Raw genomic sequence first — 26,387 nt, 5'->3', positions numbered from 1 at the left:
GAGGGGGTCATTCACCAAGACCTGGGAGCCAACTGGGGAGCTGGACTAGTGGATGGTAGAAGTGGACCTAGTAGTAGTAAAGACTCAAGATCTTTATTAAAGGTTTGTTAGTGTTTAATCACTGCTAGTCAATGTACCAGTCTTTATCTGAGAAGTTTGAAAAATGAAATAATAAAATAGCCAGCACCTAACCTGACAAACTTTAGATCCAAAGCTAACCCAGCAGTTAGCTTATTCAAATCTAATGAACTGCCTCGTTGTTTGAACAGTGCTGATAAGTTTTTGATAAAAGGCCTTGTATTATTGCTTTTGCACAGTTATATTGCCCTTGCAAAAGACAAATTGCTCAAAACAGGGGACAAATGTACTTCCTTAGAAGTCTTTTCACAGAAAATATATACAAAATTAATGAAATAAATGAAAAAGAAACACATAATAAACAAAAGAGTGACATTTATGTGCAGGAGACATATAAAAATTGCCTTTGCAATAGAAAAGACATCTTGATTGTGAAATTGGCTACTGTTGGAATAGCACAATTTTAGTAATCTCTCTATCCCAAGCACAATATTTTATTCTTACTTTCCTTCAAGTCCATCACTCAGTTTACTCTACAAGAGTTTTCACCAACAAACATTGTACTGACTGTATCAGTAATTTATATCTGATAAGAAATGAAAATATTCATGGATTTCTGCAAACTATGTGCTGGAAATGTGGCACAGAATGATGAATAGCCCATAATATCTGAAGGTATTTGTGTCTTCTGTTATCTTTAAAAAGACAGATTTTGAAAACACGTGAGATCTAAATTTTTTACTTTGTTACAGTAGTTTAAGTAGTGCAGTTCGTCTCTAGAAAATGAGAAAATATTCAGATACCAGCAGCACCACAAAATCATGTTCTCCCACTCTCCCCTCCTGCTGACTAGGGGGTCTGCAGATTACTGTGTATGGCCTGTGCTGGAACTAGGGAGTTTGAGATGTATTTTTGCCTTTTCATTCAAATACTGGGCCTGGAAAACAGGTATTTGGAGGAACTATGGAAGGTGTGGTCACTGGAGTTCTCCTTTCCTCAGAACAGACCCGTATACCATGGTTACATGTGCAAGTCTGGCCCACGCCATGGTCAAATCCCCTCGCAAGCTGTGCAAACTACATCGTTGCCTCTGCCTGCCTACAGCTGCTAAATGCCATGGTTTAGCCTGCTGTATTGCAGAATTCGCTCTGGGATAGGGCAAGGCAGAATCCATTGGGTCACTTTGCAATCACACATGGACAGTTACATCTTTTTATCTCAGGTAAAATAGAAAGGACATGTGCATTCTGTAACTGAAAGGCTGGATGTTGACAGAGGATGGATGATACCAAGATACAAACGGTGGCTGGGTCCTTACCTGCACTGCTTATCCGGAAGGACAGGAAGCACTAGAGGTAGAACAGCTCTTGCTGCCTCCTGCAAATCCATCTGGCTGTAAAAAACCCCACTTGTGGTGCTTTGTTGTAACTGCTGCTGAATGGGGAGTTCCAGGACAGTTCTTATCTTTCTGAGTGCAATCACATTAAGAATAGTTCAGATCTTTCTCAGCACTCTGTGTCCAAATATTTTGTATGTACTGTAGCTTAGCAATGCCTCCCAGGAAATATTACTCTGTCAGTAGGCAAACAATTGCTTAGCTTGAAAGAAGTGTAATTATTTAAGGCATGCACAAATGCTTTTGGCTGCGTGGTGCTGTAACATTATTAACTGTGGGGGAAAAGCTAGCTAGCTCTATTTCAGAAACTGTATTACCATTGTCCTAAAATGCAAAATTGCTGTAAGTCCTATCCTGACCAGAATTCCACATTTGCTCTTGATAGTAGATTGGATTTCAGAGCAGGATTAAGTAAATAAGTCATATTAAAATGACAAAATGGGTAAATAGAATATAATGTGAAATGAAATGTAAATTGGATTTAGGCAAACACTTTTATACAGACCTCCCGTCAAACCCTATCAGACTGCTTCAAATTCCTACTGTGATTTCTGCTCGCAGTTCTATTACATGTTGCCACTCAAGGGCATTTGATGTTTTCTCTCTCTGGAAATTCATTTGCATTTAAATGATTTGAAATAATCATAAAAGCCAAGTGCTATGAAGTTTGAAATTAGTTACTGTCTATAAATTGCGATGCCATTAAAAGATGATTTTGAAGAGCTTTGCTGTCTCAAATGTATGCAGATTAAAATCTAACAAAGTACACCTTGTTACAAAACTGTAAAGAATGGTGTGACATGGACTTAAATTGATTTATTCTCCTACTAGTGCCTATAAACTTTACATACTTGGGTTTCTTCTGAAAGTGGAAAAAACCTTTCATTTGCCTGCTGAATCTGAGCCAAATTCTGTTCTCAGATGGGCTTTCATTGGGTGTATCTGACACCAGTGCTTGGCCCTCAGAGTTTAATCTATACGGTCTATTAAATTTCTGGAAATGCTGTATGAATAGTTGGGTCTCATAATTTTTTTATGGAGGGAATAAAGGAGTGGGATCAGGAACAATGGAGGCCATTCACAGTTGGCAGCATGCGTATGTGCATTTATACCTTTATCTGTTCAGTTTTCCCCCTCTCCCTTGAATTTCAATGTTCTCCTGGTAGGTGTTTCTATACGATCTTCTCTCGGAGGCAGCTGGTGCTCCTGGTATGTCACCCTGGAGCCAGCCTCGCCTTCTTGCCGATGGAAGGGTAAAACCTGGTTAGGAGCAGAAATACATTTTGAAATACTGAAGCCCTTTTGAAAGAGAGCTCTTTTCTCCATTCACCTCCAGACGAGCTTAGGCAAAATAGAGCTGTCACCTCATAAACTCGTCTTCTACCTTGCCTTCCCTAGCACTCTTCCACTTTTAACCTATTCCTGCTCTCTGCCTGTGAGACCTTGTTGCAGTATACAGCCTAATATAAATTCCTACTCTCACTTTGTTTATACCATTGGGATATTATAACTTTACATTTTTGGATACCGGCAGTACATTCCAAATATATTTTCCTATCCCCAAATCATTTTAAATGGACTTAACCACAAATATATGTTCAACTATGTCTAGTTGTATAACTTGATCTTAAGATATTTGTAACAAAGAAAGAGAAGTTGCCTTGGTTTATAGGGCTCAGAATGCGAGGATGGAATTACCTCCTTATAAACATATTTATGTGTGGATTTTTATTATTCAAAAGAATGAAAGAAGTGTGTAGAACATATCTTAAAGGGCAAGGAAAGGTTTTTTTTTTTGTATTTCCCGTAGTTCAAAACCTCCTAATATAGTTTCCTTGAAGATAACTTTAGTTGTGCAATCCTTACACTTTCTAGTACAATAAAAAGTCCTATACTTGTTTATGTATGAGTCATAAAGCAAAGTAGCTGTCTTAAATACCTGTTTAATAAGCCACTTTTTTTTCTGAAGTTGTCTCAGTGGTTAGTGCAAACTAGCAGCTAATCCTTCCTTAATTAAAAGTGCAAATTCAGTGTATGCACACTAGTGCGGGGACAACACCTGGTCTCTCAAGTAAGGTTCATGGTTGCTACAGTGTCAGATTAGTGATGGGGAGTGGGGAGAGTGAGACAGGAATGAACTGTTAAATACATTATTGTTCCTATATCATGCCACAGGCCTCTTATGTTAGTGGTCTGGTGGAGTCCTGACTGACTTACTGGAAGGAAAATCCTGATAGGTTCACTGAGCAGCACAGGCTAAATAGCCCCAAATAAAGGATGACTCTGTTCAGTTCTGATCATTCCCTGGAAAATCAGTTGGAGGACAATGGATTTTGCATAGGAAATGAGAGGTGGACTACTGGCCCTGAGCAGGTTTTCACTGCAAAAGCAATTCTGGCTTCTACACAGGTTTTGCTGAAAACCCTCTTGCCTGAATTATTGATCCAAAAGCGAACATTATTTCCGTCTCAGGGGGTTTCGTCTGAGCAGAACTACAGACTACCAGCACCTCTTTCTTTCATTGAAATGACCTGGCCACTTTGCTAGCAACCATTGACTTCAGTCATTTTCCACAGTCTACTTCAGGAGCTTGGAACACGAGAATTTTGCCCATATCCATGAAGGAAGAGCCCTGGAGCAGCAGCACTGAGAAACTGGGGATAGTCCCTGGAAGTCTCATCAGTGCCTGAAAGTGCTGCGATACAACACTAATTTGGACAGGGATAAAGGATGCACCTATTCACCTTTGAACTGATCCAAGTGGTTGCTCCAGGTGCCTGCTTTTCCTTCATGAGAGAAAAAAATTGCTTGTGAGAAGAGTGGATAGTCTATCTTTCAGTGGGAAATCCTTTTTAGCACAATCTATAGAAAAGCTGGAAAAGCTTTCGTTTGAGCACAGTCCTCCATCACAGCAGGGTTTACTTAAACAAATTAAAAGCTTATGAAAAGACTGGTTTTTTTGATATGTCCTTTCAAGAAAGACATCCAATGAATGAGCTATGGTCATTGATTCTGTTCTGCTTTAAATCAATATTCACAGACCACTAAAGAAAGTTTTGCAAATCATCTGGTTTTGAGAACTCTTACTACTCAAAACAAGATCTGGCAAAATAGATAAAAAATTACTCATAACTGCACATAAAATTGTGGCAGGAGATCTAACTGAAAAATATAACATTTTATGAACTCAGGGCAAAACAATATCTCCCAGAACATATTGCAATCTGATCTTTGCAGATGTTATTAAAATAATGTAGAGTTTGATAAAAATGCATAAATTATACTTTATTGTTGTGGATTATAAAATGTGTTCTGAAAGAGATGGTAAGCACAGCAGGCATTTTGCTTTATCTAGCTTGACAGCACTTCTTTGCCATTAAATGAGGAGGCATAACTTGATATGTGCAAAAGGCAGAGAAAGAAAGGGCCTAGACTGAAAACTTTCCAAAGATGGGACTATCTACTTGTGAGTTTACACAGTGCTTAGCACAGAGACCCTTGAGTGCTCAGCGCTCTCCCTGGCACAGACACCAACATAAATTGCAGGAGAAACTTTCTTCTTTGTTCTAAATGATAATGTTTTCTTTATATTTTCAAAGCCTCATGTTCTTACAAAGAGCTTAAGTGCCCTTTTGGTTTCATCTGCCCTTTTTTCTTAACCACTCCCTACAGGCATTTTTTTAGCTGTGCTTTGACCTATGTGAAGAAACATAAAGTTTTGGCTCCCCAAACCTGTGTAAGTTCAGTATTGCAGCTCAGACCTGTCACTGTACAAGATGGGTTTGAGGGCCAGAACTGCAGCACTGAATTTAAAACATAGTGGGAGGTAACCCCATGTCCTACTACTGCAATGACATTTTTACTTTTAGGGTTTTTTCCCCTCAGGCAAGCATTTCTAAATGTTCTGGAATAGAAACTAACAGATGGGATTTCTTTAAAAAGATACAAACCACAGCTTAGGGTTTCAATCTGATTTTTTTTCTACCAGAAGGTAGGTAATTAATGATTCAATGTGCAGCCACCATGCACTGGAATTCAAGCTGCTGGAAATCTCATTTGTAACCATAAGAATGCAAAGGGACACAAAAAGCTTGATTTGTTTTTGTGGCTTTCCTGAGTTAAAATTAAACCTATTACCAAGAGCTGACAATGCAATATTGTTGCATTAAAGCCATGTTTATACTTTTTCATGCAGAATGTTTCGTGTGAATAACGACCTATTGGAATAGAAAAAAAAATAGAATTTGTGATATTTTTTGAAGGCAGAGGTTAAAGTTATTATTCTACTGTTGTAGTATATGTTTGTAGCCACACATGCTGTGCCTACTGCCTGCATATTGTCTCTACTGCCTGCAGAGTTTGCTACCCTGATCACTGCTGGTAACAGGGATATTAGACATTCTCTAGACAATATCATTCCTTTTAGTTATCCAGCAGGAGACTGAATTTTGTGAACATGCTGATTGTGTCCCAGATTTATCTTTCTATAAGTCAGCTCTCTTTGGAGCCAGTGAGTTGCTCACTGCACCTCTGTTCTTCTCATTCATTTTTGAAGTTGCTCTGTTACAGATTTCCCACCTCCCATTTAGTCAGCTGTAAACAGGAGGCAACTGCTCCAGAGGAAAGTAGTTATGTAATCAACGCACTGATTTAGATTTGTTTAATATAAACAGGAGAATAAATTTAAATAAAGGTGAAATACTTGGTTTCTTCTCTGGAACTCGCTTCATGCAGAGGAGAAGTGCACTGGGACAAAGAGTTATCCCTTCTTTGCAGAGCCAAGAGCCTTGTGTGTCTTTTTGCACTGCCTCCAAGGAATGAAACCTCCAACAACGTGGCATTAGTCAGCCTAAGTCTAGAAAGCATTTAACAATATGCTTAACTTCAAGCATTTTTTTCAGTCCCACCAACCTCTTTAACAAGGCACTCAGCATCCTCTCTGAACAAGGATACTTTCCTGGAGTTGGCCTTAACAAGGGAACAAGCTACTTCCTTTTGCTGTGCATTCTAATGCTCTTTGAGTTCTACCTCTTCTGCAACACCTCTGAGGAGCTGACTCTGCTTTAGGCAGGAAAAGGTTAAAGGCAAAGGGTTAAGTAATCAGTTGTCATCATATCTTTGCATACCATCCTGGTCATCCCATGACTGGTGGTTTCTCTCATTCATCCACCCTTGGATCTTGCCCAGTAAATGTAGAAGGTCATACTTGGAGTCCCAGCACCTTCACCAGAGACTGACCACACAGAACACACCTCTGAAACAATGAAATAAGTGCAGGGAAGGGTCACTCAAAAGGTAGTGCAGGACTGCTAACTCCTTTCCTGCGTAATTTTGGCCAACTGTTTGTGCACTTCTAATTATGCTTTTACTGTTGATTTAAATTGCAACACTACCAATATTTTCACATGGTCTTTACTTAGGGGGAAAGTAAGCAGAAGAGTGAACACTGGTTAAGGGAAATGAAAGCAAATCTGTTTACTGATAATATATGTGGCAACACTGAGACAGGTAAATGGTACTCAGGGATTGCTCTCTGCTCATGTTTATGATCTTCAATATATTTGTGCATTTCTCATTTACTGCCCAGGAAAAGTTTGCATTTCCGAATTACAGATGTATCATGACAATTTTGGTCACAACAAGGTTACAAATTCTGTCATTTGGCAGACCTACACTGCTATTTAGTAGTACTTCTGAATGTGATTTTACTGGTCTCTGTTCTCATTGGAGAATATACTAAAATTCAGATTAAAGGTAAATGCCTTCTTTATGCACTGGAGTTTTTCACAGCTTCTTCCTCAGAGAAGCTTTTCTTTTCCTCATTTAATCTTGAAAGGTCATTTTAGGAACTAAAAAGCCCTGTTGCCAACTTTTTAAATAATTATGATCTCCAATAAAATGCCATCTATTTTTAACATTGTACTTTTTAGTGTGTCTTTTTTAAAGACACAAGTAGATGGCTTTTTCCATGAATAATGTATGACTTCAGAAACTTTGAATGCTATGACATAAATTATCAACTACTTTTCCACTATTTGCTGATAAAGTGGGGGCGTTTTCCACACACTCTGTAGTCAGCTCATGTTTAGAGTCAGCTTTGTTTTGTTGCTGTATTTGAATGATGACATTTCATCATAGTTTATGCCACTTAATAGCATAAAATGTCAGAAGGAAATGATCATAACACTTCTGCAGGTGATAAGTATTCCCTGCCTGTACTCTGTGAAGTAAGTCATGGTGCACTCTGTAAAGTAAAAGCAGACACTGTGGCAAAGGTACTGGGATTAGGAACACAGAGTGTGACTGGTTTAGCAGAGGAAACATCTAGAAGATACCTTTCAAAACATGGCTGAGGTCTTTCAAGGATGGGCAATATTGATGACAGTCAGAGAGAGCCCCCTAAGCTGTGTGCACGATCTGGTGGAGCACAATGGTTGGATTTCATGATTGATGGCTGAGTGACAGGGGCAGAGAACCCATGGGCAGTGCAGAAGTGTTTCAATATCCTCATTTGCCAGGGTCAACAATAGTGGTGATATATTTAAACTGGTAATTCAGCCATGAGAGCAGGAAAACACTGAAACATTTGAAAAAGGGGATGAGAAGAAAAATGAAGTGCATAGCTGAGACTGTATTTTGGCAGTTAAATATTCAGCTGGCTTAATGTGCTTCAGGAAATAGTGATGTTTAGGATGAAGAGAAGAAGAAAATTAGTGGAAGTGGAGGAAACCAGATAACATTTTTTTCAGGCAAGAAGCATATTAAAGCAAATAAAGTACTGGAGGGGGAGAGTCTGCTGGGACCTGGAGCTTAGCAGAGAAGTGGTAAAGCAAATAACAGGAGTTAGAGAGAATAAGAGAGATGGAAACTGAAAGGAGAAAATAGCCTCACAGCACATGGAAGCAAAATATCTGGAGGAGACCCTTGGGGACACTAGTGTGGATTTATGTCCTGCAATTATAATTAGTGAAAATGAGGGGATAAAATGAGATTTTGAATTTTTAGGAGGACAGAACTCTTTCCAAGTATCAAAGTAAGTTTTATATTGTCCTTGTCTGCTAATTTCTTTCTGAACTGCCTCATCCATTGCTTGTCTTTCCAGAAAGCACCTTGCCTGTGACACACCCTGGGATGAACTGCACTTTTCAGTGGAAGAAACAAGAGGAAGAAAACTCCAGAGAAATTGCAAGATCCATTTGTAACAAACATAATAAATATCAATAAATTGCATGGTCAGAAATAGCACCGACAATAAACAGGATGTGGTAACTGGAATGAGCATATAAAGCAATGCTCATCAAATGATCAGATTTGCAGGGGGACAAGAGTATTTGTATTTTTAAAAATGCTTTTTGGCTGTCAGTTCCCTGGAAGAAGTTTCTGGTTGGCACCAAAATTTCATGAAGGAGTTGGACAGGCAGAAATGTGAACCACTCTTATACTTGGAAATCTAGAAATGTATGAATTCTTTGGCAGGCTCTGGATGCTGCAGAACAGGCCCTACATTCACCTAATAAAGCAACACTTGCTACATCTGTATGCCTTTTGGTAAGAAAGATAATGAAAATGTGAGGAATTTGTGTCCTTGAGTTCACACGTCTTATGAATGTTTATAAGAGCAAATATTTATTAATTTAGGATGGCTGTTTTAAGGATGTGTTGCAACTTGTTGTTACCTTGGAAATCACCCAGTCAAAATCATCAGGAATTTTTCAAATATCTAGTCATTGGATATTTTGCATAAACAAACTGAGTAACTTCAGAGAATGGACAGTCTTGGATAACTCAGAAAAGGTGGCTGAATATTTCAAATATTTTACTACAAATAATTCATTGTAGACTAGCAGAATTAATGTCAAATCCAGCTAGTTGCACAATAATTGAGGATTCATAAAATGTTTCTGGGAATCACCATGTAATTACCATTGTCTCCAGTGGTGGTACAGGAAAATAATATGCAATATTTCAAGATATTTAATTAAGAAGTGTCAGTGAGTTACCTTGAAGATAACTTCTATCACCCCCATATGACAGGCTTGTGTATGACTAGATGATGGATGAGTCCTCTCAGTATGAAAGACAGATGAACTGAGGAACATCAACATGATATGCAGAACTCAGGATGATGAAGTATATATAATTGTTATTTACTCTTTAAAGGTGACCTACAAATACAATGCTTTATGGTTAGTTTTCTTGTCTTCTTTATAATGCAATAAAAACTCTAAAAAGTTCTCCAGTAGAAACTGTACTTTTCTTTTTCCTTAGAAATTCTTGTCCATTTTGTTTTTCCCCAAAGACCTCTGATCCATGAGGGAAGTAACAGGTTTATGGTATCAGATATCAAGGAAAAAAAGATGTTTGTGTGAGGGTAATTTCTTCTGTGGTCTGCTTTGGATGTGGGAGCTGTTATGAATTCATGTGTGGTTTACTAGTAATGTCAAAGCAAAAACCAACATCCCTGTCTTGGGAATTGCAGAAAAAAACTTGTAGCCTTCATGATGAAAATGTAATATGAGATCAGGGACAAAACGGAATAGAGAATTTAAAGAAAGATGGGTCTCCTCATAGTTATTTCTTTCAAAGGAATTAAGGAACTACCAGTTTATGTTATTTAGCATAAACAATGGACTGTGTTCCTTGCTCAAGTAACTGCTCTCTTACATTCTGTGGGCTGCGCTACCTTACTTTTGACTAACTGCAGTTTTTCTCACTGTCACCACACAGCTGACTTGATCACAGCCTTCAGTTTGGGAATCCTTGCTTTTTACTCTGACTCTTGCTTACCGGCCCATTTGTCTTCTACTCTATCAGTGCCCTTCTCTGTGGACCCTAAGGTGATAATTACATTAGCTGTACTTCATCACAAGCTTGTTCGGGCTTGACAGTTGATTTTGGCTGACTATAATCAGCCTTGTCCCCACTTGTCATTGTCCCTTTGTGCAGTGGTTGAACATGACTCTTTCTACATTAGCAAGCACTGTGCTCCATTAGGAGTGGATCTGCTGAGTGAAATAACCTGCACTGACCTCTGTGCTACGTGCGGTTTTGGGGACTTTGTGCTAGTTACAGCCTGGTCTTGTAGGCTGAACGCTCGTTAGTGGCTGAAACACATCTTTGGGTTTGTCTTCATCTGAAAGAGGTCTGGTTCGTGTGCTCTGAGACAGGTCTCTTGTGGAAATCACAGCATATAATGGGGAAAGGTTTGGGAGATTTAAAAATGCATTTCTGACCATCAGTGCTGAGGAAGGTACCTTTGCTGCTTGCTGATATACCCAGTGTAGTACTTCTTCACCTGGTCTAAAATGAGACAGGATTCCTAGGGTTTCCCTGTGTTAAAAGGTAGGTGGAAATATTTTTGTGGTTTTTCTACAACTAAACCTTCTCTTCCTGTGCTCAGTTAGCAGAGGATATGTGCTCTTTTTCCTTAGTGTGTGCATCCTGATGAAGTGTAATCTGGGTTTATTCCTATGGAAGTATCTCAGTGGGATATCCAGCTGACTTCAGTGGATCATCTCAAAACTAGAACAGGTGAGCCTTCTTGTCCCTTCTACCTCTTCAAGATGGTTGGGGCCCTTTTTATTCCCTTAGTCATAAATTTGGATATGAAAAGGAGAATAATTGCATGCATCTACACTTTCTCTCTCTCTGCTTTTTTGTATATGTCAAAGAACTTGATCAGTGTTGCTGAAGTCCATGGGTGTCTCATCTCCTTCTCTTCTTCATCTCATCTGCTTCGCTTTGCATGCCTTATGCAGCCACTTCTGGGAACAGTGCATATAATTAATTAAATAATAATAATAAAATTAATAATAGAAAAGGATTTAATTAAATTTTGTCAGTGAGTATAAATTTAAAATAGATTACTGGAGTTCACTGAAAGATCCTGCACATTAAGTAAGAATAAGTGCAGCTGAGACAGCTGATGAGAAAAATTGTGTTTGAAGAAATGCTCTATTTATTTGACAGGAATAATTATTTGACACAGGATTGAAAGCAAGGGCAGGGTCTACTTTTTTGCAGTTGTTGCAATCACCAATGCTGGAAGAAAGGCAGGAAGTTTAGGAGTTGAGAAAACTGGTTGTAGTGGATTTTGCATGCATGGGTCACGGGTAGTGTTGAGAGTAGAAGTGTGTCCATTCTGATTCTTTCACTGCAAAACCCCTCATGAGAGGTCATTGTCAACACAGCATTTGGTTCAATGGGGCCTTAGATTACATCAGAGATCCCACAAAGGTGCTCAGAACACAGTGACACTATGAGGGAAGGCTCTCACAAATGCGGTATTTGCTCATTTTTCTGTGATTCTGAATGTGACCTTGTGCAGAACACATGCAAGCTGACTTTGAGTAAACTATTATTTTATGAAAATGTGGCATCACTATTCTAAACTCTTTCTTTGTCTCTTTCTTTCCCGTGTCTTTTCCCTTTACTTCTATGGAGGTCCTTCATGGAATATCCATTATTTAATTTATTTCATTCTGCCTTTTTTCCCCCAAATATTTCTTAAATAAAGCTCTTTTCTTTTTTCTGCATTGTAGGTCAAGACTAGAAGCAACAATGATGCTTCTCTTTTTTCTAACTCAAGCCTATACTTGTGAAGACCCATAAATAACTTCAATACCAATAAGCACAAGAAAAACTTGTTGACTGCACAGGAGACATATTTGTAGACAGAGTGAAAGCATAAACAATGTGTTCTCATTATTCCAAACCAAAAGAAAGTCAGCACTATGTGGAAAGTTCATAAGGATTGCACATCACAAAAGTATCTTGAGATGTTAGAAGCTAACAGCCAGATCTTAGCTACAAAAAATGGCTGTAATACCGCTGATGTTGCTGGAGCAATGGCAGTTCATACCAGACTGTCCTGGACTTCTGATTTTTAGTCTGCATTTTACACATATTTTTTGTCATCAATCTCCATTTATCTCAATGACAAATGCATATTTCACAGTCAGAAGTAGACAAAGAGGTGCATTCATTGTTATAACTGATAAATTAGTGCCTTTGTTCAAACAACTTGCATTTACATTCACTGTTAGAGAAGGATAATCTTCTTAAAAATTTATAAGCTGACTATGCAGGTTAACTTAAATGTGCAGTCGTACAGTGTTGACTCAGAGTTAAATTTAGGAGCACTTTGCAAAACTAGTGGAAAGTAGAGCATTTGTTCAAACTTGCAAATGGTTGAGCTAAATATGTTGTGAGCATTCAGTCATGGGTTAGGGTCAAACAGTGTTCTCAGAGTGTTTTCTGTGCATCGATTGGTCTAATTTTGGAGATAATTTTGTATTTTATTCAAAACTAGACAAGGCTGTGAGGAAAACATGGACTCATGGGGTACAGAAAAAGACTGATACATGAAGCAAGCCTGATGTTCTGCTTCTCTTTGTGTGCCTTAGGCAGACACTTCTGGGAACAGTATTCAGCTACCCGGGGTCAGGTTCTCTTTGAGCTGCCTGTGAGATACCTCCCATAGTTACACTGGGCATCCCCAGCCCATCTGACAGCAAAAGGATTTTAGTTTATCAATTATTTGTTCAGAGGCCTCCCCTAGTTCTTTGCAAGCTGGGATCTGGGCTTTCAAACCCAGACATGTACTGTCTGAGTAAATGTGTAATTCATGTGTGTAAATGCACAGTGTGCTCACATAAATCAGTTGCTCTCATCCACGGGTGACCAGGCAGCTGCCTAACTGGCCATGTTCCCATACAAATACCTTATTTAGAGACAAGAATTAGGCATCCATGATATATGGATGTCATTTTATGCCCTTAAACTGATTAATGGGAAAATTATTTTTCACCCTTTATTTGTTTCACATTCTCCCATCTCCCTCTAACGTGTCCCAGGACATAAAACACTCTGAAATGTCCATCCAGTCTTTCAGATTATAAATCCCTCTGGATAGGAGGATTTGCTTTATATGTTTTCTCCTGTGAGCCTGGTGTACTCTCATGTGCTAGGAAAGTACTTGAGCACATGCCTATAGTTCTCAGCAAGACCAGTGTCCAGGGGCTGTGAATTCACGCGCCGGCCCACCAGCTGTCTCCAGAGGTGCCATGTAGCCAGCCTGCAGACAACCACCGGTGATGGAGGTGTCCTAAGGAGCTTGGTCCTCAGAGGGTGTGCAGAGCTTGTGATGGCACATGGTGAGCTTGTGCTTCCAACGAAGACAATACCTGAAGGCTCTTCCTCACCCCTTATAAGGGGTCCTTCTGTCACAGTGCACTGTTGGGGTAGAGGCCCATGTATTCTTATGTTAACTGATTTCAGCTGGGAATAACAGTCAGATCTAACCAATTTTTTTAAACATGACCATCTAATACCTGTTCATTTAGCACATTAAGTAGCTTTAAAGTCATTAAAGAATGAGTCCAGCTTCAGATGTTACTTGAAAATGAATGATCACTCCTGCCTGGGTATAGGATGTTTCTGATATGTTATGAGAGAGGCTGCAGAGTCCTACTGAATTTATTATTTAGCCAATGACTTGCTGACATCTGAATCTGCACAATTTGCTATGAATAATTTAAACCATAGGGAGCAGAAAGTGCAACTGAATTAAAAGACAAAAAAATGCTTGAAAATGCTTTTTCTTGCTTAAAACTTGAAGATCAAAAAAGAAAAAATTGCAGTTTAGGATCACTCTGCACTGTACAAGAAACCAGCAGAGTTGCAGAGTTGAGCTCATTGGGTATATCCACTTTAAATGGCATCTCTTTGTAGTCAGTCAGGAAAAAGCTGTAGACATTAATAAGCAAATATTAAACATTTATTTTGTGTGTTTTTACTTGTCTTCAGAGGATCATTCTGTAAGCAATTTATGTTACCAGATAGGCTTTATTCCACCATTGTGTACAAATTACCTGTTGCTCACTTATTAATCCTGCTTTTCTGTTTCCTTTGCAAGCCAGTCTGCAAGGTGCAGAGCTTCAAAGAGTCCAGAGCAGTGTTGGAATACAATGTTGGAGTATTTTCTGGAGTTTATAATATGTATCACTGCTCTTAGGCTAAATTAGGAAAGTTTGAGATTTTTGCAGTAACCTTTGTTGTGACGAGAAGGATTGCCAAACTTGGGGTTTGGGTTGCAAGTTAATAGGCAGTGGGGGGCAGAGGAAGAACAGTGTCTTTTTGCTCTCTGAAGCACCATATCCTGGTGGCAGCAGATGGACTGAGTGCTGGGATCAATGAAATTATGTTCTCTTTCACTGTGATAATTGCAACACTCCTTGCTGACTTCCATGTTTATGATCACGGGTGAATGTGATATATTTCAACAGAAAAAGGTCCAGGAAAGTGTATTTTCTGTACAGTAATCAAGACAATAATAATCCTGGGTAAAATACGTGTGCTTAAGGTTGTAAACACACTGAGCAAGTGCAGTGACTGCTGGGCTAGATGTGGCTGTCATCACTCCTAGCAGTGAGATGTTCCTTTGCTGATTTTGTGGGTGAGTGAGTGGGGTTTGTGCAGCACATCCCTTCACGAGGCAAGAGGTTACTCTCATCCAAGTGGAAAGAGCTTCACTTGTGCCTTGTGGTAAAGGATAAGCAGCTGGGAACACTCACCACAGATCAGTGCTTTTTTTCTTAGCTGGCTGTTTGCAGTTAGCCAGTTTTTTTAAACTAACTTATAGGTGTTTTGCAGGTCAATTTTTATGGCTTGCTTTGACATATGATGGAGGAGACTGCATAGGCTGAATGTTTACTCCCATATTTTCTTGGGACAGTAAGTATTTAACCGCTTAATAGTGCAACAATGTGTATTTAATCCCCCCCGCCCCCCAAAGGCCATTCAGTCATAAATATCTCTAGATTTTTGAGTACAGAATTTGAAGTATGAGGTCACCAGAGTCTGTGTTCCACATGTTGATGTAGGAAGTATCCAGGAAGCATTTCTTGACCATGCTGTGTATCACATAGGCAAATGGCCATGACTCAGGTAGCAGTGAATTAAACAGCTTCCAAAGAGCACTTACCCTCCAGAAATGGAGAACTGACCTAAGCCATGATTGAAAATGTGTGTAAACAGCACTTATTTCACTCTACCACTGTTATACCAGGACCAGGAAAGACAATGAATGAGGGTGCATGTACAGCAATAAAATTTCCTATTTGTTGACTCGGTGTCCTGCAACAGTGTTTCAGTCTTTTTTTCTTTTGTTCCCCAGGAATTTATTGTTTGTAAAATTCTCTGTGTAACTATGATTTCTTCTAGAGGATCATCGGGAAGACCTGTAAGCTGTTTCCTGACAGGAGATTGAGAGAAAATGAACTGTTAACAAGAATGTTGCCTGCTGCCTGAATTGCCCTAATTCATGAAGGGACATAAAGCTTAGACAAAAATTTATGGTGCCTTAGGCCTTGGAATGGCTCAGTTGTTTAACAGCATATTTGTGTTCATGCAAGCACAGATCTGGGCTGAACCAGAGCATTGGCTGGAGCGCTGCCATGGATGGATAGGGGCTCTTCAGGAAGGACCATCCCGGGGGATGGAGGGAATTCTGTCTGAGAGCAGCAGGGATGCACAGAGCTCTGCCCTGGCATGGATGATGAGACAGCTCAGAACTTGCAAGTTAGGATTAGCAGGAATAATAATGTGGGTGTTTTTGAGCGGGGTGCCTGCTAGTGCCAGCCTGACTGAGAAGAACAGAAGAAGCCTTCTGCAGACAGCTGGAAGAAGTCTTGTGTTTGCATGCCCTGGTACTCATGGAAGACTCCAACCACCCTGATATCTGCTGGACACAACACAGCAGGACACAAGTAATCTGGGAGGTCTCTGGAGCGCAGGGATGGTGACTTCCTGATGTGACTGGTAGAAGAGCCAACAAAGGGAGACACCCTGACAGACCTGATACTTACAAACATGAAAGTTGTGGGCAACCTTGTCTTCAGTGACCATGAGCTGTGGAATTCAGGGTTGTGAGAGGTGGGAGAAGTGCCAAGATCAGTATCACAATTCTGAACTTCATAACAGATTTTGTCTTGTTCAAAGACCTATTTGGAAGGGTCCCATGGGACATGGTACTGAATACATGAGCAGTCCCTAAGGGCTGGTTGATTTTCAAGATCACCTCCTCCAAGCTCAAGAATGGTCCAGCCTGACAAGCAGGGACGAAAGCAAAAGTAGTAGAAGGGCTTCATGGATGAACAAGAAGAGCAAGGAAGCCTTATCCTCATTGAAGGAGGAGTGGGGCAGAGAATATTTAAACAAATTGTGCATGCACAAATTCTTAGACTGAAGGAATTTGAACAATCTCCCTGTAGAAAGAGGATTCTCTGTTACGAGCAGCTCTTCCACCTTTTTGTGACATGTGAATTTAGTTTTTTTCTTCTGAAAAGAAAAATCAACTGAAAGCTGATTTACTTTTCTCAATATAGCCACTTCTCTAACCTTGCAAACACATTTCATAGCTGCAAGGTGATAGTAAAACTGTTTAGAGCTCAGTTTAAAACAAACAAACAAATACGCATCTGGGCAAGATATAGAAACAATATTTGTAAACAATTGAATACACTAAGTAATCTTAAGACAAAGTAAATAGTTTATGAGATGTACATAGTTAACTACTATCTACTAAAACTATTATCAAGAATAAACCACAAACAAGGGAAAAGGGCAATAGACGAGAGTATATCCTCAATGATAATTTGACTGGCCCTACAGTTCAACATTTCTTAGGGCCATATTGACATATTTATAAGATAAACATTATATTTACAAAAAATGATTATAAAAAACCCCTGAAAGCGGTCCTGAAACTGTATCATTTGTCATGTTTTATTTTTTTGTGTATCAGAATCTGTTAATTAACTGCACTGTTATATTTTTGTGAGAGATATCAATTTATCCAAGCTGCTGTTCCATTTCAAAAGATCTCAGAATAAGATTCTTCACCTATTCAGTTGAAAGCTCACTATCCCACAGAGCCATTTTTTAATCACTTCAATGCATACCTCCTTAGAGAGTAGAAAGTGTTCTTGACTTTATTAAAATACATTTTGTCTTCCAAACTGAAAACTAATCCAGATTCAGAGTCAAAAGATCATCATGCTCAGTTCTAAAAGATTTTTTAATTTTTTTGTTTTGGTGTTAATAAACCTTGAAAGTTTGCATATTGTTGCTAGTGTATACTTTGATCAGTGGATTTGAAATGCAAGCTCTTTGGCCGTGGCCCTTATTTTCATTACATTCAGGCAGCACTGAATACAGTGGAGACCAAACTCATTCAGAGGCCTCTTAATGCCAACAGCAATATATAACAATTATAGAAAGAATATTAACAAGCACACATGTTTTAGTGAGATTTTTTTTTAAATTTCTGTCCCTTACTTGCCCTGTGATTTTTGACCTGAGGTCCTCTGTAAGAACTGAACAGGATTTTCTAAATATTATTGTGTCTTCCTGAAAAATGTGTTTCTAAGTTGAGTTTGGTGATATAAATGTCCTCTTCCCAGCTGCAGATATCTCTGTCCAGAGATGTTTGCTTTTCATGTACCAATAAGATAGTTTTTTCCCATATGATTGAGCAGGTCTGTGAGCAGCACAATAAAGGAGACAAACATGAGGGTGCTGCAGCCGGCCATAATCCTATCCTCCTCTCCTGACCTCTGTTAGATGGTTTTGAAGTTATTCAACACAGCTTTACTCCTGGATCTGCTGTAAAAGTCTGCTTGGTGAAAAATTAGAAAAAAAAACTTGAGGAAAAAAAACAAACGTGAAAAAACTTGTAAATACAAGTCTTCATGCCACTCTTTTTCTCCACCCAGTAGAGTGGTTCAAAATGTGGAGAAGCCTGGTTAGGGAGTGATCAGCGACTGGAAAGTGGCATTGGTGCCTGCTTTCTTGAATTCAGGACAACAAAATGCAGAACAAAGATGCTCTGAGCATGCATAGCCTGCCTGCTTCCAGCTTTGGTGGATACTGAGCTCCTCAGTAGCTGTAGGAGCTGTAGCAGCTGGGAAGTTTAGTAGCAGTTATTCAAGCTAAAGATGTTCTCACTGTTTTACTGGCTTGGCTCTTAACTTGTTTCCAAAACCTACAAATGTATATTATATCTTGAGAAACTATAGCAATTGTTTTGGGTTCTGGTTTTGTTTTCTTGCAGACTACAAAGAGCATTATTTTAATAGAGTTCTGTTTTACATTAGAACTTCATTAAAATGTATTTTTTCTATCCTGGCATAGTGCTTCTGATAACTGACATCCAAAAACTCACCTCACCCAAATGAAAGATTGATCTGATCCCCATTTTCAGGAAAAGATATAATGAGTGATCAATTGTGGCTTGAAAACTTGGATAGCAGGTTCCAAAATGAGCAGTATTTATGGCTGTTTTATAAGCACTTAAAAAATAGGACAGAAATACCAATATAGCCTTGACTACCAAAGTGACTTTATAAAATCTCCATTTAAATTATAATGTCTTGAATTTAATGCACTTTAATGTTTTTAATTTTGAATTAGGAAGGAAAAGGAATTCATGACATTTGCACTGTGTGACTCTGCTATGTGGAAACTCACAGCATCTCATAATGGCTTAGACGGCAATAATAAATAAACAAAATGGGCCTTAGGCTATTTTTTTTCTCATTTGTATGCACAAAGATGTCACCAAAGTCGCCTGTTTTCTCTCTGTAATGGTAACACAGTCCTTGTTTAAACTATGGTTGTTATAAAAGTCAGTTACCATTATCTTCCTAATAGTTTTTATCATATGGTTGCACTTCTGAATCCACAGTATCTCTTCTGCTTGCTGTTGAGATGTAGTTGGAAATTTGGACACAAGTGGGTATTTACCCATTTAATAAAGAAATGTATAAAAAACCCCCAATGCTTTTGGACATTCTGTATTGCACTTTGGTTTTCCATATCATAAAAAACCCCAGTGCTGGAAGCACAGTAAACAGGGATGTCTGGGTGGGACTTGGCCATGGTGAAGAACATTAGGAGGAATTTATTTGCAGTAAGGGTGATTAAACATGGAATGGGCTGCCCAGGGAGGTGGTGGAGTCACTATTCCTGGAGGTGTTTAAGAAAAAACTGGAGGTGGCACTTTTTGCCATGGTCTAGTTGACATGCTGAGCCATGGGTTGGACTTGATGATTTCAGAGGTCTTTTCCAATCTAACCGATTCTATGATTCTGTAGTTATTTCAGGTGTCATTTCATGAAAAAAGTTATTTCCCCATGTAACCCCTCATGGACATCACAGGCCTGATGTTTATTCACATAGTCAACATGTAAAACACAAAACACATGAATGCCCAGATAAGTCCTGCAGCTTGCTGCTCTTTGGGCTCTCTCAGTCACTAGTCACTTCAATTTCTATTACTTTTCTCTCCATTTCAACAGCTGAGTATTCATTAGCAGCAATTAAAGACAGGAAACCTAAATCCCTTAGCTACAAAGCCTTTCACCTTTCACCCCACTCAAATACAAAACTACCTTTAAACCGGAAATTATAACTAGAACTTCTCATAAAGAACAACAATCAAACCTGTGAACCTACAAATGATGAAATGCAACCTAATAAACCACTAAGCAACAAAAAAAGCCAGTTAACTTACCCCCAAAATACAAGAACTTCTTTAAATGTCCCCTGGCAGAGCTTGAGACCATGTCCTCCTGTCCTATCACTGGTTACCTGGGAGAAGAGACCAAGCACCACTTAGCTACAATGTCCTTGCAGGCAGTTGTAGTGAGCAATAAGGTCACCCCTGATCCTCCTTTTCTCCGGGTTAAACAACCCCAGCTCCCTCAGACATTCCCCATAGGACTTTTGTTCCAGACCAATTCTGTCTCCCTTTTCTTGAGTCTCTTCAGCACGTCAGTGTCTTTCTTGCAGTGAGGGGCCCAAAACTGAACACCGGATTTGAGGTGTGGCCTCACCAGTGCTGAGTGCAGGAGGTCAATCACTGCCCTGGTGCTGCTGGCCACACTATTGTTGATACAATCTAGGATGCTGTTGGCCTTCTTGGCCACCTGGGCACAGCTGGCTCGTGCTCAGTCACTGTCAACTGGCACCTGCAGGTCCTTCTTCCCTGGGCAGTTTTCCAGCTGCTCTGTCCCCAGCCTGCAGCACTGCCTGGGGTTGTTGTGGCCAAAGTGTAGGACCCAGCACTTGGTCTCATTAAACCACATATTGGTGTTCTCAGCCTATTTATTCAGCCTCTCCTCTGCAGAGCCCTTCCGCCCTCCAGCAGATTGACACTCGCGCCCAACCTGGTGTTGCCCATGAATTTAGTAAGGATAGACACAAACCTTTCACCCAGATCATCAGTAAAAATACTGAATAGGACTGGACCCAGTACTGATCCCTGGGGGACATCACTAGTGACTGGACGTCAACTGGATGCAGCATTATGTTATTGAATGAGAAAATTCAAGGCTATATATAACAATGTAATTCAAAAGAGTTGAAAACAGCAAGGAGAAAACTGGAGACGAAACTGCAAGGCAGGTCAGAACTTGTAGATACATAGTGTACTGGACAGCCAAACACCCATTGAAGAGATGTTTCATAGAAGTACATACACTTAAGGCCAAGGCAGAAGTAGAATTTGGATAACGGAGCAGTCTTGTGTCTAAGGAACAGACAAAATATTTTCTGTACTGAGGAGAGAAGATGAGCTACAGGAAGAGAAGATAACATAGCAGGAAAGAAAACAAGAATAGAAGCCAGTTTCACAAGAAGAGAGGAAAAAATTGTAAATATCTAGGGATAAAGACTCCAGGAGAGAACAAGATGACAGTGTATTAAAAGCAGAGAGCATGAACTGAGGGTGAAGAGAGCACAGAGAATCAGCATGAGGGAAGCTAAGTGGTGGAACACCTGCTCAATGTTCAATAAAATGAAGTTTTCTTTGAAGATGACAACTCCCTGAGATCCAGAGCTACAGACCGGCTCAGAAGAGGTGTACAAGAGAGTGGGGAAAATTTGTGACTCACTTTCACATTGGGATATTACCAGGTAATCTTGGCATCAAGCAAGCGATGACTCAGATGACTTTGAGCTCTTAAAGGGGGTGAAGTTGTGAGAAGATAATGCAATTAGGTAGCACAAGATCTTGGGATATTTGGTCACTGCAATATTAGATTGGACATTAGTCATTTACAAAGAAGGTGGTGCAAAGGGAACTCAGTCCAAGATTCACAATTTCAAGAGGGAACCCAACATGTTAAAGGAGTAAGTGAATGTTGTCAGCCCAGGCTGAGGAACTTGGGAGCGAAGTGCAAATGACTCTGGGAATTTATTCATGTCAGAAGAATGCAAACTGTCAGAAAGCTCTTTTCTAAGCTAGAGTTAGGTCTTACAGATCAGGGAAAAAAAGATTAGAAATAAATGGGGAACCTATAGTGAGGAGAAAAAGTAACAAGCAAATAAACCTGGCTTTTTCAAGGTAGTCATTACTGGTGTAAAAAGAATAGTGCTGGAAGTTCAACTAAGTTAGAACTGGGAAAGGATATTAAAATGAATAGAGGAAAAATGTTTGCTTAGCTATAGGAAACTTAGGTAAAGGAACTTTTGTCTAAAATGATCCTCCTGGTTTGATCAAAAAATATTTGCACAGGCAGAGCAAGGATTATTTAATCTGACACAATGGAAGCTGAGAAAGGATATATGAACACTGTCTGCAAATACATCTGTGTGGAAAGGCATCACATAGGAATAAAAGGTCAGTCTGGATAATGGAGGAAAGTTTCTGACCATGAGAGCTTTGAGGCTGTGGAAAGGCCTTCAAGTGGGAATGGAGCTGGAACAGTTTATGGATGACATTATCAGAGTTATCTATGGCAGCAGGAATTTTTACTTGGTGATCTAGGAGTTTCCTTCCACTGCAATGTTACTTCAAATTTGAGGGTTAGCATAGTGAGTCTTTCTGCCAAGGAAGGGAAAGGCAATTGTGAGAAAAAATTTAGTTTTCATAATGACAGAGATGGGAAGTATGACTGGTTTTGATACGCTGGTTGTATAATTATTATAGGCTTATTATTGGCCAAAATTTTTGGGGTCCATGTAGATTTAAAACTCTCTTCTTTAGCTACAATTCAGCTGTGGCTTACAGCACAATATTTATTTGTCTAGAAATGAAAATAGAAATGTCTCAAGAAAACAATGAGAATTTTTATTTCATGATATAAAAATACTTAGGTTAAAAATGGACAAAGTAAAATGATTTAAATATAATCTCTTCTAACAGCCTACCAAACCTTCACCCCCAAATTGAATTGAACTCAATTACATTTCTCCTTTCCCTTTAATGAAAGCTTTTCAGGAATCTGTTAGAAGAGCATTGGTCTTCAGTTCCCTTTCTTGCTTCTCTTGTTCTTTCTGAGTGTCACTTTTTGTAGTGAAAATTGTACAATGATTGGAAAACACATCGTGTTGTTTCAGCTGTGGGATAGATCAGTAAAGGTTACTTACTAATGTTTATAGCATAGAATAGATATATGCTCTGAAAATACATTGTTGGGGCCACCAAGCTATGTGGGATATGAATGAAGAGGACTTTAACTAGAGTTGTGATGTGAAGAAGTAGCACTACTAATGTTTGAAAAGAATATTTTTAAGGTCACTTGTGAATAAATAGGTGGATAAACATGCAACCTCCTCTGCAAGACAGAAGATGAAATGGACCTTTCCAGTATTCCTCAGCAATCTTAGATAGCAATCAGTTGTTCTCCACAGGCTACGTCAACATATTGTAGCTACTTAGAGGCAGCACTGCATACCTAAAGGGTAGGAAAATGTGGTTTGTAGTAGAACAGCTGCTGCTAATAATGCAAGTGATGAACTGAAATTAACAATGGATGTTAAGTTTTTTAAGTTTCCCTAGTCCCCTCTGGCTATGCTACCTATTACAAGACTGCTTTGATTTCACACCAGAGTATATCATGATTCAATGGGAACCATGCTACTCAAACCAATATGAAATTCAAATCAGACAATGTATGTTTGTGGGAACAAATGGGATAGGATTGAAGTCTTTTGTTCATGTGCTATAGTTTTCTTTACAATGAAGCTTTTGGATGGTTTTTATGTGTATATAAAAAATAATAATAATTAAAGAATAGACAATCTGTGAAAACTGTCTTGCCAGTTAGAGGAATCCTTTCTTTTATGATTTATGACATGATTAGGCTTAACTTGAAGGATACCAATGCTCAAGCAACTGATTGAGAAATATGTGAGAATGCATAGAAATGCATCATTTGTTTTGTGCAATAATAATTAGTTCAGTTAGGAAAAAGATCCTAAAACACTTCGACTGTAGTTGTGAGAAATGTCTTGTTACTGCAGGCAGAGTTTGTTAGGCGCCAGAAATAAAGCATAGAAGTCAAATCCAGAGACACTGAGTAACAATGAGGTGCATTTTATTAACTTATTTGACCTATTGATTTTAAACAAGGCAAATCTGAATTTAGCTCAGTTGTCAGATCTGGACTGGATGAAGCAGGACCGAGGGAATGCTGTAGCCGATTTTTTCCACAATACCTCTCCTAAATTTCATCTTTTGACTCTTATTCATTTTGTTCCTCCTGAAATATTTGCAGGTTTTGTGGCAGCTTGGTAACTTCCCTGGATGTATGTGGAGAATGGTCTGAATCTTTCAAAAGAAAATAGTGCATCTTGCCCACAGCTCACAATAGCTTGAGAAATGTCTTGTTTGGAGAACAGAGACCAATTCAGACTGCAGATAGATTCACAACTGCTTCCAGCTTAAGTTTTTGAAATGCTTTTGTACCCTTCAGGTGATTTACTTTCTCAACGTGGATTGGAATCTTTACTCCAGTTATACCTAGGCCATTTGATTCAGTGGTTGTAGCAGAGAACAGCTGGCTGCTATTTACTTTTGTGCTTAATTTCTGTTTTTCAGTTCTATTCATGTTTTAAAAAGCAATAAAAATTTTTATTCTTACAGTGCTTTATATTATTGCCATTTGATTCTTTTTGATCTTCCTTCTCTAGAGAGGCATCATTTGCCTCATCTTTTATTTGATACCCACCTGTAGACTTATTGTGCTGTGTCTAACCTTCCTGCTAAAATTGTACCAGAAAGAGGGAATGAGTTCCCTTCCTGGCCAATTATCCCCTGAATCTTATGTATCTCTACTTTGGTATCTGCTTCAGTGTGCAAAATAACTTGGTAAAATACTTTTTAATGTAATTTATGAGAAGATCAAATCCCATTTTTTCTCTGAGAACTCTTCTTTTTCAACTTCCATGTGAATTTTTTAGGGTACGATATGTCCCCACTGGGAGGAAATGTGTGTGTTGTCCCACAACAAAGTACCCTGCAGAAGTGATCATATAGTTTTGACTTAATTCTGTAGATGCACCAGCAAGAAATGTTTATAAGAAGTACAAGGAATGACTTTTCAGAATGCAGCAGAACCTTAAACCTCTTGAAAAATATAGTTAGCCATTTGGATTCAAAAGAAATCCATATTTAATTTCTTTTTAATTCCATATCTTTTCTGCAACAAAGTAAAAGTTTAATTACTGTAGGACATTTTTTATTTTATTTTCTGTTTTCCATCCTGCTTCTTGGCATGGGTATGTCTTTAATGGCTTGTTTTTGAGAATTCAAATCCAGAAATGTTTTTATCTTGAGTGACAATCATTGAACTGGTGGCATCTACAAAGAACAGCTATAAAGGAATTAGTCAAAGGTAGGGTACCAAAGGTTCTTTTGAACACATGTAGGAGTGATGTGCAAAAGGTGGAAAAAAGGGACTGTTTGGCTTGATTAAATGCAGGTGTTATGAACATGGAGCAGAAGAAAAGACTTTATTAAGCTTAGGGGTTACTTAAAAATTTATGACACTATGAAAAATACCATCTCTTTCCCAATTAAAAGAAAATCAACAAGAACAAAAAAAGGATCCTAGGAACTGTGAAAGAGCAAGAGGTAGCAGCACCATGAAAATTTTGTTTTGCTTTGTTAGCTTAAAGGGGCCTGGGAGTTGACTCAGCCCTACCACAGCCTCAGTCACATCCCAGCTGAAATCCAGGGTCTCTCCTGCCGGTGGCTCTGCTGCTGCTGCTGCAGGGACTCTGTGTAATCTCCAAACAACTTTCTTGGCCAAGGACAAGTTACCATCATGCTCTGAAGCTGAAAGGTGACTTTGGTAGTACCCATCACAGCAGTTGCCTGGCATGAAAATTCCTTAGAGAGGGGTCGTATGGCATCAGTTCTGGATGGCCTCAGACAGTGTTTTGCTACTAAGAGTATCACTTCCTGATACTCCTAGGAAAAAAATACATTAAGTTAGCATCATGGTCTGCTGATGGAAGCATGTCTGTGAGTTGTTTCTGGTTTTGCTGCTGGATTTCCTCCTGTGCCAAGTGCTTTGTTTGCTCTGTCATTTGTGTCTGTAGCACACGAGGACATTACTCTGCCCACTCACCTCACTGTAGCCTTGGTGGCTGCTGTTGTCACGTGTTGGCCCTTTCCATAGTACTGTGTGCCTCAGGTGTGATCTGGAAAGGGTTTCTAAACTCCCAGAGGTTGTGACCCTGCTTGCTCCATGGGCAACAGGGCATAGTTTATGACTTCGAACTGTGTTCTTCTCAGACTCCACTCTCTGAGTTTATCAACACACAAACTGATGCCAATTTTTCAGCATTAGGGAGGGGACTGAGACACCATCTAAAAATATCAAACCCATTATATCATTTTATATTTTTTTGGCCAAAGAGAAACTTCTAAGGGTGATAGAGGTAGTGGTTACAGGTGACAACAGTGCTGCCTCTAAAACCAGTATTTTATTACTCCTGTCTCAGAATGAGAACGTGGCCATGTCAGAGCTCAGCTGCTCTCTCATGGCTTTTCTTCTCCACTCAGCAGAGCTGATTTTGAGAACTGCAAGTGTTTCCCAGGCACATTTTTAATGTGCAGTGA

General features: G+C 39.2%; 1 long non-coding RNA gene across 5 annotated transcripts in view; it reads left to right on the top strand.

The window, feature by feature from the left end:
- Positions 1-19,308, top strand: part of LOC125326502 — a 143,281-nt gene extending 123,973 nt beyond the window's left edge. For 3 of the 5 annotated variants that reach the window (XR_007203837.1, XR_007203840.1, XR_007203836.1), the window contains exons 7-9: positions 8,577-11,005; positions 15,128-15,208; positions 15,698-19,308. This is a non-coding gene — a long non-coding RNA (uncharacterized LOC125326502). The remainder of the gene's footprint in view (positions 1-8,576; positions 11,006-15,127; positions 15,209-15,697) is intronic. The other 2 variants (XR_007203839.1, XR_007203838.1) reach the window with 2 other exon arrangements.
- Positions 19,309-26,387: the final 7,079 nt, after the last annotated feature.

Source organism: Corvus hawaiiensis, chromosome 5, assembly GCF_020740725.1.
Source record: "Corvus hawaiiensis isolate bCorHaw1 chromosome 5, bCorHaw1.pri.cur, whole genome shotgun sequence".
Taxonomy (NCBI): domain Eukaryota; kingdom Metazoa; phylum Chordata; class Aves; order Passeriformes; family Corvidae; genus Corvus; species Corvus hawaiiensis.
Note: the sequence above shows the minus strand (reverse complement) of the source record. Positions and strands in the feature narration are given on the sequence as shown.